The sequence below is a fragment of the Ammospiza nelsoni genome, chromosome 2 (assembly GCF_027579445.1).
Source record: "Ammospiza nelsoni isolate bAmmNel1 chromosome 2, bAmmNel1.pri, whole genome shotgun sequence".
Classification (NCBI taxonomy): domain Eukaryota; kingdom Metazoa; phylum Chordata; class Aves; order Passeriformes; family Passerellidae; genus Ammospiza; species Ammospiza nelsoni.
In genome coordinates, this window is record NC_080634.1 from 72,807,205 (window position 1) to 72,818,453 (window position 11,249).

Consider the following 11,249-nt stretch of genomic DNA (forward strand, 5'->3'; position numbering starts at 1 on the left):
CAGATATTTAAACCTTATTGCTCATGCTGAGTGGGGACAAAATCTCTGACTTATTTTACATATTTTCATTCTTGGAAACCAAGAATAATTAGAGATATGCAAATTTGATAAGAATGCTTCTAACACTTAAACAAAGAAAGAAAGGGGTACAGAGAAGATGGATTTACTTTTGGAGTTTGTTCCTAAGGCTATCAGTCTTCTGCTGGTCCTTCCTGTCACCATGTAATATTTTAAAAGATGAGTCTTTTAAATTGCATATGGCCTGCCTTTTGATAACTTTGATTTGGGCAAGTTTGTTTTTTTTTTTTTGTTTTTTTTATAAAGCTCCATGACATGTCCCTCATATCTTCCGCTCCAAGTTGTGTCTTCTTCCTTGACTTTTTCCTCTGACTTTGCAACATCTTTGAGCTTAGTTTTGGTCCTTTACACTGCACCTGATATAATCCCGATCTATTTTCTTATAGTCACTAAATTTCCAAAATTTCTTTTTTTTCTCCTCCAATTGCAATTCCTTTGATGGTATCTCCATTCCAGAGCGTTTTTAAGTCATTCTTTTCTGTTTTGGCCTTCAGCCAGGATCAATTTTGGCAAGCTTTGCTGCATGTGTCTGCACTTGATGACATATGGCCTGCCTGCCTTTTGATGGCTTTGACTTTGGGCAAGATTTTTTCTTTTCTTTTTTTTTAAATATTCATGGCATGTCCCTCATATCTTCTCCTCCAAGTCGTGTCTTCCTCCTTGACTTTTTCCCCATGCTTTTGCAACATCTATGAGCTTAGTTTTTGTCTCTTTTGGTCCTTTGCTCTGCAGCTCATTTCCTCACAGACCATTTTTTGAAGACACTAAATCTCCCAATTTTCTGGATTTTTTGGGTTTTTTTCAATTGCATTTTATTTGATCCTATCTCCTTTCCAGAGTGTTTGTAAGCCTTTCTTTTTGGGTTTGCAAGACTCCGTTTCCCTTCCCGAAAGGAAATTTCATTTCCTCTCGGGAAGGGAAACAGAGTCTTGCGATTTCAGTGGGGACCAATAGAGGAATCTTTGGTGCATGTCCCTGCACCTGATGGCATGCCATGCCTTTGGATGGCTTTGACTTTGGGAAAGATTTTTTTCTTTTTTTTTTTAAGTATCCATGCCATGTCCCTCATATCTTTCAAATTGCTCTGTGCCAAATGTAAAAAACAATACCGCAGTGTGATTTGAGGTTTACAGTAAAATTGGAGAGAGCTGCTTTCAAGGAATTACCCCTGTGACTGCAGAAATGAAAAGCCAATGAGGTTCAGTTGGATTTTTTAAAATATCTTACTATTTAATATCAATTTGGTTTTAAACTCTGTGGAGAAAACAAGCTAGAAATATTTTATTTTTTGACATTGCAAGAACCACAGTCTAAGAATTATGTCTGAATAAATAAATGGAAATTGCTGAAATAGCAACTTCAGAAGTAATATACCAAAAGCAGATATGATACCTTGAAAGTAAATGGAAAAATAAGAAAAAAAATTGATCTTGATTTGATCGGACTAAACATCTCTGCGTTTGTCACTGTTCTTTCACCTTGATTTATAGTGTCTTCAAAAATTGTTCAATAGCTGTTTTAGTGGGTGCTCCATTTATAAATATCCTTGAAATCAGTAAAATACAAGTGTATGTTTGTTGTCTATGACAAGCGTGTTCTGAGGGAATTGACCTGGGAGCTAGGATCAGAATGCAACTGAGGAAACATGATTGCAGGACAGCTAATTCCAAACATGGGTAATAAATGTCATTGTTAAAAGATGCTCTGGTCCCTTATACATTCTAGTTTTACAGACGGACATAGTCATACCTTTGGCTGGTCTCAAAAGGAGTTAACACTATGTGATATCTTCTTCCAGTTATGTTATATGAAGGTAAACTAATTCAACGTGACTTTTCATCTCTAGAAAACTTTATATACCTCCCAGAAACATTTTTTATTGCTTGTGCATAGCTTCATGCAATATGCATGCAAATATGTGACTCGTATATGTTGTGCTGTACTAAACTCATTGGCTATGACAACTGGGCTTGAAACAGAATAACATTTTCTGTGCATCTGGCCACGTTATTTTGGGAAATGAGTACAAATGCTTGTGAATGGAGACTCTATTTGCCTATTTGAGCAGGGAAAGGATTATCACTATATACAAATAGAATCACAAAATCATAGCAGGGTTTCGGTTTAAAGGAGCTTTAAAATAATTTTGTTCCAGCCCCCCTGTCATGGCCAGGGACATCTTTCCCTAGACAAGGTTTCTCAAACCTCATCCAATCTGGCCTTGATAATGGCTGCCATAAATGTATATTGGACTTAATTTTGAAACAGCTTTCTAGGTGTGATTTCACAGCTCTCTACAGTTCATCTTTCAAGTATTGTAGTAAGAGTAGTTTTTTAGCAAGCTAAAGGTATACACCCAGTCAAGTAGAAAGCAAATGACTAGTTGCTTAAATATGTTGTTAACTTTCTTTTCAAAACAGTCCCAACAATTTAGAACTGAAAGTAAATTTTTCTTCTTGAAGCTATACAGAACTGTTGAGCAAAAAAATGCAAATCAAGACAAGCAACAAAAGCAATTTAATTTATATCTATTAAGTCAAAAAGACTAAGTCATAGCAAAAAAATTTATTGGAAAATTAGTGGCTATTACTTCTCTGCAGCTTATTTTTACTTGACACTTTAAATAATTACAAAGTTAAAAAGCTAAAGTACCACACTAAGAAATATTTGACTATTGATTCAGAATAAATTGCCAAATACTGGGTTAGCAAAACTGCTTCCTGGAGAACTTAGAAAGGGTTTTTTTACATGAAGGTCTCTGCTGAGACCTTCAGACATTATGAAAATTGGCAGTTCTGAAAAGATCGTTGGTAGAGGCGCTCTAAATACAGAATGAAATAGCAAAAAAGTTTAGAATGTTCTCCAGAGGATAAGCATAACACAGAAAATTCAGGGATATTTTTCCTGGAGATCTGTGTAAGGTTAGTTGACAAAGATTTTGTTGGTATATGTGCATAGAGCAGTGACAGGAAGGGCAGCAGAAGGCACTTTGATCATTGATGAAGTAAAGATATGTCCACAAGACAGACCATCTTATTTTAGTGATTTTGAATTACTTCTTAGAGCTTAAGTGAGGTAGAAAACAAAATCAGCTGCTAATAAGAAAAAACAAATTATACATCTATTCACTGACATGTACAGTTTTCTCCATGTATTTTGTTTAAATATTTTGTCTAAATACTGTCCTTTGCACTTCATTATGATCAGATTAAATGGAATGCCTAATGGAGAGTGTCAATGAATACCATAAGTCAAATGAGTTGATCAAGTAAATGAGCCATTTAACGGCAGATTTGGGGATCAATAAAAGGAGTATTTTCATGAATTTCAAAATGGGGGGAAAAAGGAAACATTTTCTACTGTATAAGGTCCTCAGGTAAGTACCAAGCAAAGATTTGGCTGAAACAAGTTCTCATGAAACCATTTGTGAATGAAGATGTATCTCTTTGTGACAGAAACAATAAGCTGGGAAAAGACAAAAACATTTTGTTGTTGAACAATCAATTATGTTTAGAAACCAAGACAATGATTATTTGCATTTACTCTTTTGAGAGAAATGGTGGATAATCTAAGCAAGAAAAAGCCCTTTCTATTCATATTGCATTATGGGACAAAAATTTTATATATATATATATATATATATATAAATGTAAAATCAAATGAAACATTTCTGCTTACATACTTTATCCCAATAGAAATGAGCTGAGAACAAATTAGTTCTTAAGTTGGCCTTGTCTGAAATGTACTTCACTCTCTTATAGATCCTTTTAAAACTGAAGAGAAACGAACAATAAAGGTTAAGCATGATTGTATGAGTTATGAACATGTATTTAAAAGAAAAATGCAGAAGCAAATAGCTTTCTGATTCCAGATTACTACTGGAGTTTGCTCCTCCAGTCTCTGAGAATTTTCTTGTCCATTAATTTTCACATACATTTTTTCCTAATTTTGATTCTCATTCAGAGCTGTACAGAAGCTTGGTCGATAAGGTTGCAGTCTGGTGCTAATGTACTTGCTTAGCATTGTTGCCTCCTAAAAACAGAAGTAATACCTAGAAGTTGTGAGCCACTATCTTTAAATATCAGCTTTCCATGTCCTGCAGCTACTGTCCTGGTGACAGAATTGATTTTATTCTGCATCATTGCTGCTAACAAAAAAAGAGAAAACCCCCAACAAATGAAAAATATGGACATTATGCTGTTTCTTCAACAAAATCAGTGAAAGCACACTAAGATTACACTCAAACCTAGGGATAGCAGTTAAGTGTGTAATTTGTTTGACTAAAGGAGACATCAACTAGCCATCTATGCTGCCTATAAAGGCAGAAACAAGGACTTTTAGAAAACTCCATCTCATCCTAATATAAATATTTTACACCCAGGTAACCCACTGAATTATCACCTAATATAGTAATTCTCTTTCCTAGTTATACAGGTAACTTCGAATTAGTTGTATTTTAGATGTTTGAAGTTAGGCAGCATCACATGGTAATTTTTCTGTGCAAACAGTAGTTTCATAGAACCTTCAAAGGCACATAACATCTTTAAAGTGGGAAACGGCAAAAAAAAAGTTTGCTTACAAGAATATTGCTGTGATATGGAGACACTTTACTTTGAGAATAAACAATAAATAAAGCCAGAAAAGTACAATGGCAAATGACAATTATAAATTCAATTAACACTGAAGGAATTAAATTGAAAATTCAAATGAAATAAATGGCTCCTGGTAATTGTGGATCTGATGAGTAATGGTTGACAACAAAAGGATTTATGAATAACTAAATATCCAATTACTTATGCGTAATGCTTAGTACAATGTGGGGCAATACCAGGTGCTCAAGGAACAGGACATTCCATAAATCCTGTGTCATATCTGTCAGGCGTTGTGCTTAAAAATTTTGCTGTGGGCCATGAGGACTGCACCTTATTTTCCAAATCAGGAATGTACTGCTAATCTAAATTAGAAGTAAAATTATAATTAAAATCTTAATTAGAAGTAAACCTTAACATTCTAGCCAAAGACATATTATTAGTTTAATTATAGCAATAGTAACAATTGTTCAAATTATATACAGGTTAAACTGATACAAGCTTTCTACTATCTTTCAATTTCTTTGATGTTATACTACGTCTTTAATGGCCAAAGGTCTTTAGATTCAATTTGGGAGGGGATTCAGGGCATGTTATTTCTGTCCCAAGTTCTTTGCTAATAGAAATGTAGTATTGATGATTGCAGTCTCTTCTTTGCCAAGAAATGAGTATGTAATTTACATTTATGTTTTCTTTCTCCTTATTGCAGGACATGTTTGTCTTTACTTTTTTTGCTTGTTAGTAAAATGCATGCCTTGCTTTTGTCTTCTGAGGTTCTTCTCACATCTGAATTTGTCACATGTTCAGTGACTTACATGAACTACCAGCCTGAATTTCTTTTAATATCAGTAATTGATATTTGGTAATTTTTTTTCTATAGCCTGAGGTCTCCTGTATAGCATGTGCTATTGTTCTTATTATATTATGGCTGTATTTGGTATACCTGCTTTGAGAAACAGCCTTCCTCTACATTATATATTTATGACAGGTCATATCTATTTCAATCCACTTACAATAACTACTTACTTGCAACTACTATCTGTGTAAAACGTTGGCTATACCACTTAATTATACCCTGAAAAATTGAAATAATTGAGAGTATTAGTTTAATTTATTAGTAGCTAAATACTTTATTTGATGAGAATTAATAATGGGAAAAAAATTGAGCTAACACTGAATCATGGAACACCATTCTTATTTTCTGCATTAAGTCACCTTCAGCCTCATCTGGACTGGAGGCAAACATGATCCATGGCAGGCCTTGAAGTGGCATGACATTTCTATTTTTACATGACAAAAGAGTTGGTATTCCTCATTGGCTAGTTCTAACAATGGGAGAGCATAACAAGAAATAAATCCAACCCAACCAGTAACAGTAGTGTTGGCACATGAAAGAGATCGTTGCAATAAACAAGGAATCTAGTATTAAGAATTTTTATTTAAGGATTGTTGGATTTGTACCTTGCTTAATTTACTTTACTGGGAAAAAGAATCTTTATTTTACAAGTTATTATTTTTTACTCCACATCCAGAATTGACTGTTAGGTATGGCTGAAAACTTTGTTTCTTACAATTAAATAGTTATGGACACTGCTAGGTTCTTGTATTAGTCCTATCATTTCCCAGTCAGCTTTTCTTTTATGATTGAGGGTGAAGAACACCCACAGTTTTTACTTCATTGGTAAAATACATGCCTGTAGACCACATTTTTGATTAGTTAGTACCTCTATATGGTATTATGCAAACTCATTTTTATTGCAATCAAGAAATGTCCTTGTTACATTGTGATATGACATTTCTTTATACTATTACTCTGTGGACTTTTTACCTGTTCATCATATTGAGTTCTTCATTTTTTTCAAGATATAATTATTTCCATTATTAAATGTTTTCTGCTTTTAGCTGCAGTTTTATTTCCCATAGGTGTTCTTACGAAAAGCATATATTATTAATGTGGTTCTTGATTAAAAGAGTGACTCAAATATCCTGAAAGATTAAATTGTGGACTGAGTGTTTTTGAGGGTGTTTGGGGTTTTTTAATTTGTTAAAATTCTTCTAGAAACTCAAACTGAATCTATGTCCACTTTTTTTAGCATAAAATGTAAAGGCCTCTTTTCTACTCAGACCAGAATTGCAAGAAAAAGAAATACTTATGCTTATTTTCTAAATTAATCTTCAACTAAAACCTTATTTCTTTACTCATCCTCTCACTCCTGATTGCAGTCAGGGTTAAAACACTTTTAATTGCAAATGATTTGTAGAGAATTATTATATCACTTTTCTTATTTTATTCTCTATGTATCTTTACACAAAAAACCCCAAAACCAACCAACCGAGCAACAACGGGAAAAAACCCAACAACCAAAAAACCAACCAAACAAAAAAAGCCACCCCAAGCCATCTCAAAACAACTCAGTTACGTATTCTGTGGAGTCAAAACCTGTGATATGCATACAGGTGCAGAAATTCCTTTGTGGGGCCTGCAGCTAATAGAATTCACCAATTTCAAATACCCAACACTGAGCAAAGCCCCCCCAAACAAACATGGAAATAAAAGCATAAATAAAGGGAAGAGAAAGCAATAGAAACTTCCTGGCCAGTGGCCTGCCATGAGGAGCAATGGGCAGTGCAGAGGAGTCTCCTTCTTGGGGCATCCATCATTTCCTGTAAGAAGTCCAGCCTGATAACAACTCGCACTCTGCCGAGGCTGGGCCATCAGGGTAGGAGTATTCAGGACACCAGGGCAGTGTCATGTACGGCAGCCTTTGGATGGGAAGATGAGAGCTCAGGAGGTGCCAAATGAATGAACAGTAGGATTCCAAATTACAAGTGCATGGTCCTTCAATGTGGTGCAACAGGTACAGGATCCAGAGACCTGTTCAGTAATATAATGTTTTTATTTTGTATATCAATAATTAATAGTAATGATTTCTTTTCATTATTGAAGTAGAAATTAATCACTAATTATTTGAAAATCTACTTACAAAACTTTTTCATCTGTTTTAGTTATCTTATCTTTTTCTAACTCAGATTATGATAATTTCTTTTCCTTTCATATTGCAGATGAATGCATTTACAAATGAAGTTGAAAGAAAGAGGCAAAGTCAGAAAAATGCAGAAACTATTTTGCCTTCAGGAAAAAGGCAGCTCTTTTCTGTAGTCACAGATACTTTAAAGAAATTTTAATGAGAACGCAGCCATGTGTATGCATTTGCGCTCAATTTATTTTGGGAGTAGTTGTATTTTGATGCCAGCTTTTACTGCATGCTGTGAGGAAGGAAGATGAAAGACTTGTACTACATTTTATACAAGTAACTGTTACCTATTCTCTCTTCAAAATATTCTGTGCATTTTAGTCTAGAGCCTTTGAAAGTATAAACTCAGCAGAACATTCATTCTAAGGCATTTAGTAAACATAAACAAGAAAATGTTTAATGTAACCTTTCTGGAGAGATGTTTTATAAGCTTTACACCATTTTGTGTGCAATTCTCACGGGGTTATTTTTCATTTTTTGCTTCATTTTATTGAAAAACTAATGAGTGATCAATGGCTGGCAGGTGGATCAGTGTATTCTAAGTCTTTTTTCCTTCACTTCTGATACAAATATTACAGAGAAGAATGCATTTCAAGCTTTCAACTTAGTGAAGAGTAGGTGTGGGAGAGGGTTAAAAAAGTTTGAAGCCTGAACGGACTCTGAAATCCTTTGCCAAGCTTTGATCCCAACACATGCTGCTTTGGCTGTCACTACCTGTGCGACCATTGGTTTGTAGCACTCCTAATGACACTTTCACTTCCCACCACAAACAGAAACCAGGTACTCTGATCTTTGCTGCTGTTGTGTTCCACTGTGGATCTCTTCAGAGATCTGAAACTTGTATTCCTTCTATTATGTATTATAAGCCAATTCCTCTTCCCAGAAGTTGCCTGCAGCCACTGAATAAATGTTATTTGATTCAAATAAAGTTTCTATGCTAGATTACTGGATTTGTTTTCAAGAACTTTCTGAAAATAATTTGCATACTATTATTTTGCAGTTTTAGAATGGCTGTATTACCTACTGAATCTGTGGCTGGACAATTTTACTTCTATATTTCTCATTCATTTGTAGGAATCTTCCAGTACAGATTCATTCATCCTTGTATTTCCACATTTTTTTTTTCGGATTTCACTTTTCCTTCTACTGAGGATAAATTCACACAGTAATACTAAAGAAAAACCCTCCCAGGGTATTCCAAGCTTGATTCCATTCATTAGTACGTGGTACAGGCTTCTGGTTTAGAATATAATATTTTTCTCTTCAGAAGATAAAATGCTTCACTGACACTTAACTGTGTACATTAAAACTGAAAGCTTAGGACAAAGCAACTTTCAAAGGGCACACAAATAATATTTCTCTTTGTGCAATATCTATATGAGGATAAATTCTTGGAGCAAATTTATGCTTCAACTTAGTGGAAAATCAAGAGTTAAGCAGTTAAATAATAGGTAGAAAATTACAACCTGAAAACCTTCAAATGCAGGACTGAAATGCACCTGAAAAAAATAGGATGTCAATGTGGAGTGTGCTAAGATAACAAGTTAGGCCAGTAGACTGGGTAGCTAGCTGGAAACTATGTGAGGTCAGAAGGCCAGAACACAGCTCCTTGAGGACAGACCCATTGATTTTCACATCCTAATTTGTGTGCAGAAAGAAGTGCAGAGAGTTTTTGCAGTCGTGTCTCTGGAAGAACCATTATTAGAATAAGAGGCTGAAGAAAAGGAGATAAGGTTAAATACTTTGGTATCAATGGTAGAAGAGCTTACGGCTTTTGGGGATGGTCTGAAGATTTTAACACTTTAGGATGTGTGTATTGTAGCTTTAGCCATATAACATTTGTTTAAATGTTAAGAGGTGAGTAATGGCATGTTTTCTCTTTTTTTTTCCCTATTCTTCTCTGCCTGTGCTTACAATGATGAAAAAAATTCAATAGAAAACACAGTGTTACTCTTTGATTTGGCTTTGCATTAAAAGAGCAAACAGTAGACATACTTTAGCTCTACAGTCTAAACTTTAAAAAAATTAAAATGGTAAATAATGCTTAAAACAAAAATGCATTGGCACAAAGTCATAATTTAAGGTTGTAAATCTGATGTTTCTGATTGTCTTTCTTGCTATTAGTTAGCTGATCCATAGTATTGACATCTAAGTATTAAGCATTTTCAAGTAAAGATGAAAAGGCTTAAAACTTCCCTTTTTTTTGACTAGAGCTAAAAGTGGAAGAATACATGTATTAGGTCCAATCAGTTTCACTTAGAAGAAATGTCAATTCCCTTGAGGACTGAGGGATCCTGCAGAGAGACTTTGGCAAATTAATAAAAGGGGCATTCACAAACCATGTGAAATTTAACCAGGAGAAGTGGCAGATTCCACACCTGGGATGGGGTAACCTTGGTCTATAAACCAGGGAATAAGAGGAGGGAAAGCAGTGACATGGAAAGGGATCTGGGGCTCCTGGTCGACAGAAAGCAGAACATGAGTCAGCAGTGCCCTGGCAGCCAGGAGGGCCAACCCCGTCCTGGTGGGAATCAGACACAGCATTAGTCACACCAAGCAGCGTATATTCAGAAAATATTATTGTGTTTTTCAAGAGGATTTTTTGTGGCTAAACCAAGGTGCTTATCAAGAATTTCTGTTATAATTGTTCTTCTCTGCCAGAATTTCTCATCCACATAGCATTCTTCACTCAAAAATTCTGTGGGATTTTTTGAGTTCTTTATGAGATCTGATAGAACAGAGAATCACAAGCATGCTTCAGAATAAGGGACACATTCAATAACAACAAAAAAAAACCAAATCTGAAGAAATTTAAATGTCCTCAAAAAAAAAAAAAAATCACTTCCAATAAGCAAAAGTACCAGTATTATAATAATTCCATTCTATTGGAATTACAATCTTCCTCTTATTGATTACAAAATCATTACATAACTGGCATATATATTGAGCTTGTATTTTGCCAGACTTACTGGAAATTTGTTATCATCTTATTACAAAAGTTCCATACCTTCTTGGTGCTTTCTCATAGGCAGCTGCTCACAGCACTGACTCCTTCACAGTACAGCCAATAAACTCCAGCTACCCCACGCTTTTGGGGCACTCATCCTCATTGGACACAGCTGTGGCCTGTTAAGGGCAGGCCTGTTCCTAATCTTTAGTGATTAGTACAGCTGCAACTCCTCAGAGGTGAGTTTACCTTTTGCACTATCTTTATTTTCTTACATTCTGTCCCCCCACAGAAATTCAAAACATATTCTTGCCAGAAAATTTTTAAGAAAAGGGTAAATATAGTTTAAGTTATGCTATGCATTTCATAATTTAAATTTTCATATGGCTATCTTCCGAGAGCAATACTATATTTTGCAAACACAAGACAGAAGAAGAAACACACACCAGAAAATATGTAAATTAAAATATTAGAAATATTGTTTTTAAGAAGGCCTTTATATTCATGATGAAAGCAACTTTTTATGTGAAACATCTTTGAGACAACAATTAAAAGGGGACTAAAAGGGACTCCCAAGAGCAGTTGCAACATAGGTGAGTT

The 11,249-nt window shown here is 34.8% G+C and overlaps 1 long non-coding RNA gene across 1 annotated transcript; it reads right to left on the reverse strand.

The window, feature by feature from the left end:
- Nucleotides 1-5,772: 5,772 nt before the first annotated feature.
- On the reverse strand, nucleotides 5,773-10,760 carry LOC132069833 (uncharacterized). Its single transcript, XR_009417829.1, has 2 exons — nucleotides 10,710-10,760; nucleotides 5,773-7,542 (listed from the first exon to the last, which is right to left on the reverse strand). It is a non-coding gene; the product is annotated as an uncharacterized LOC132069833 (long non-coding RNA).
- Nucleotides 10,761-11,249: the final 489 nt, after the last annotated feature.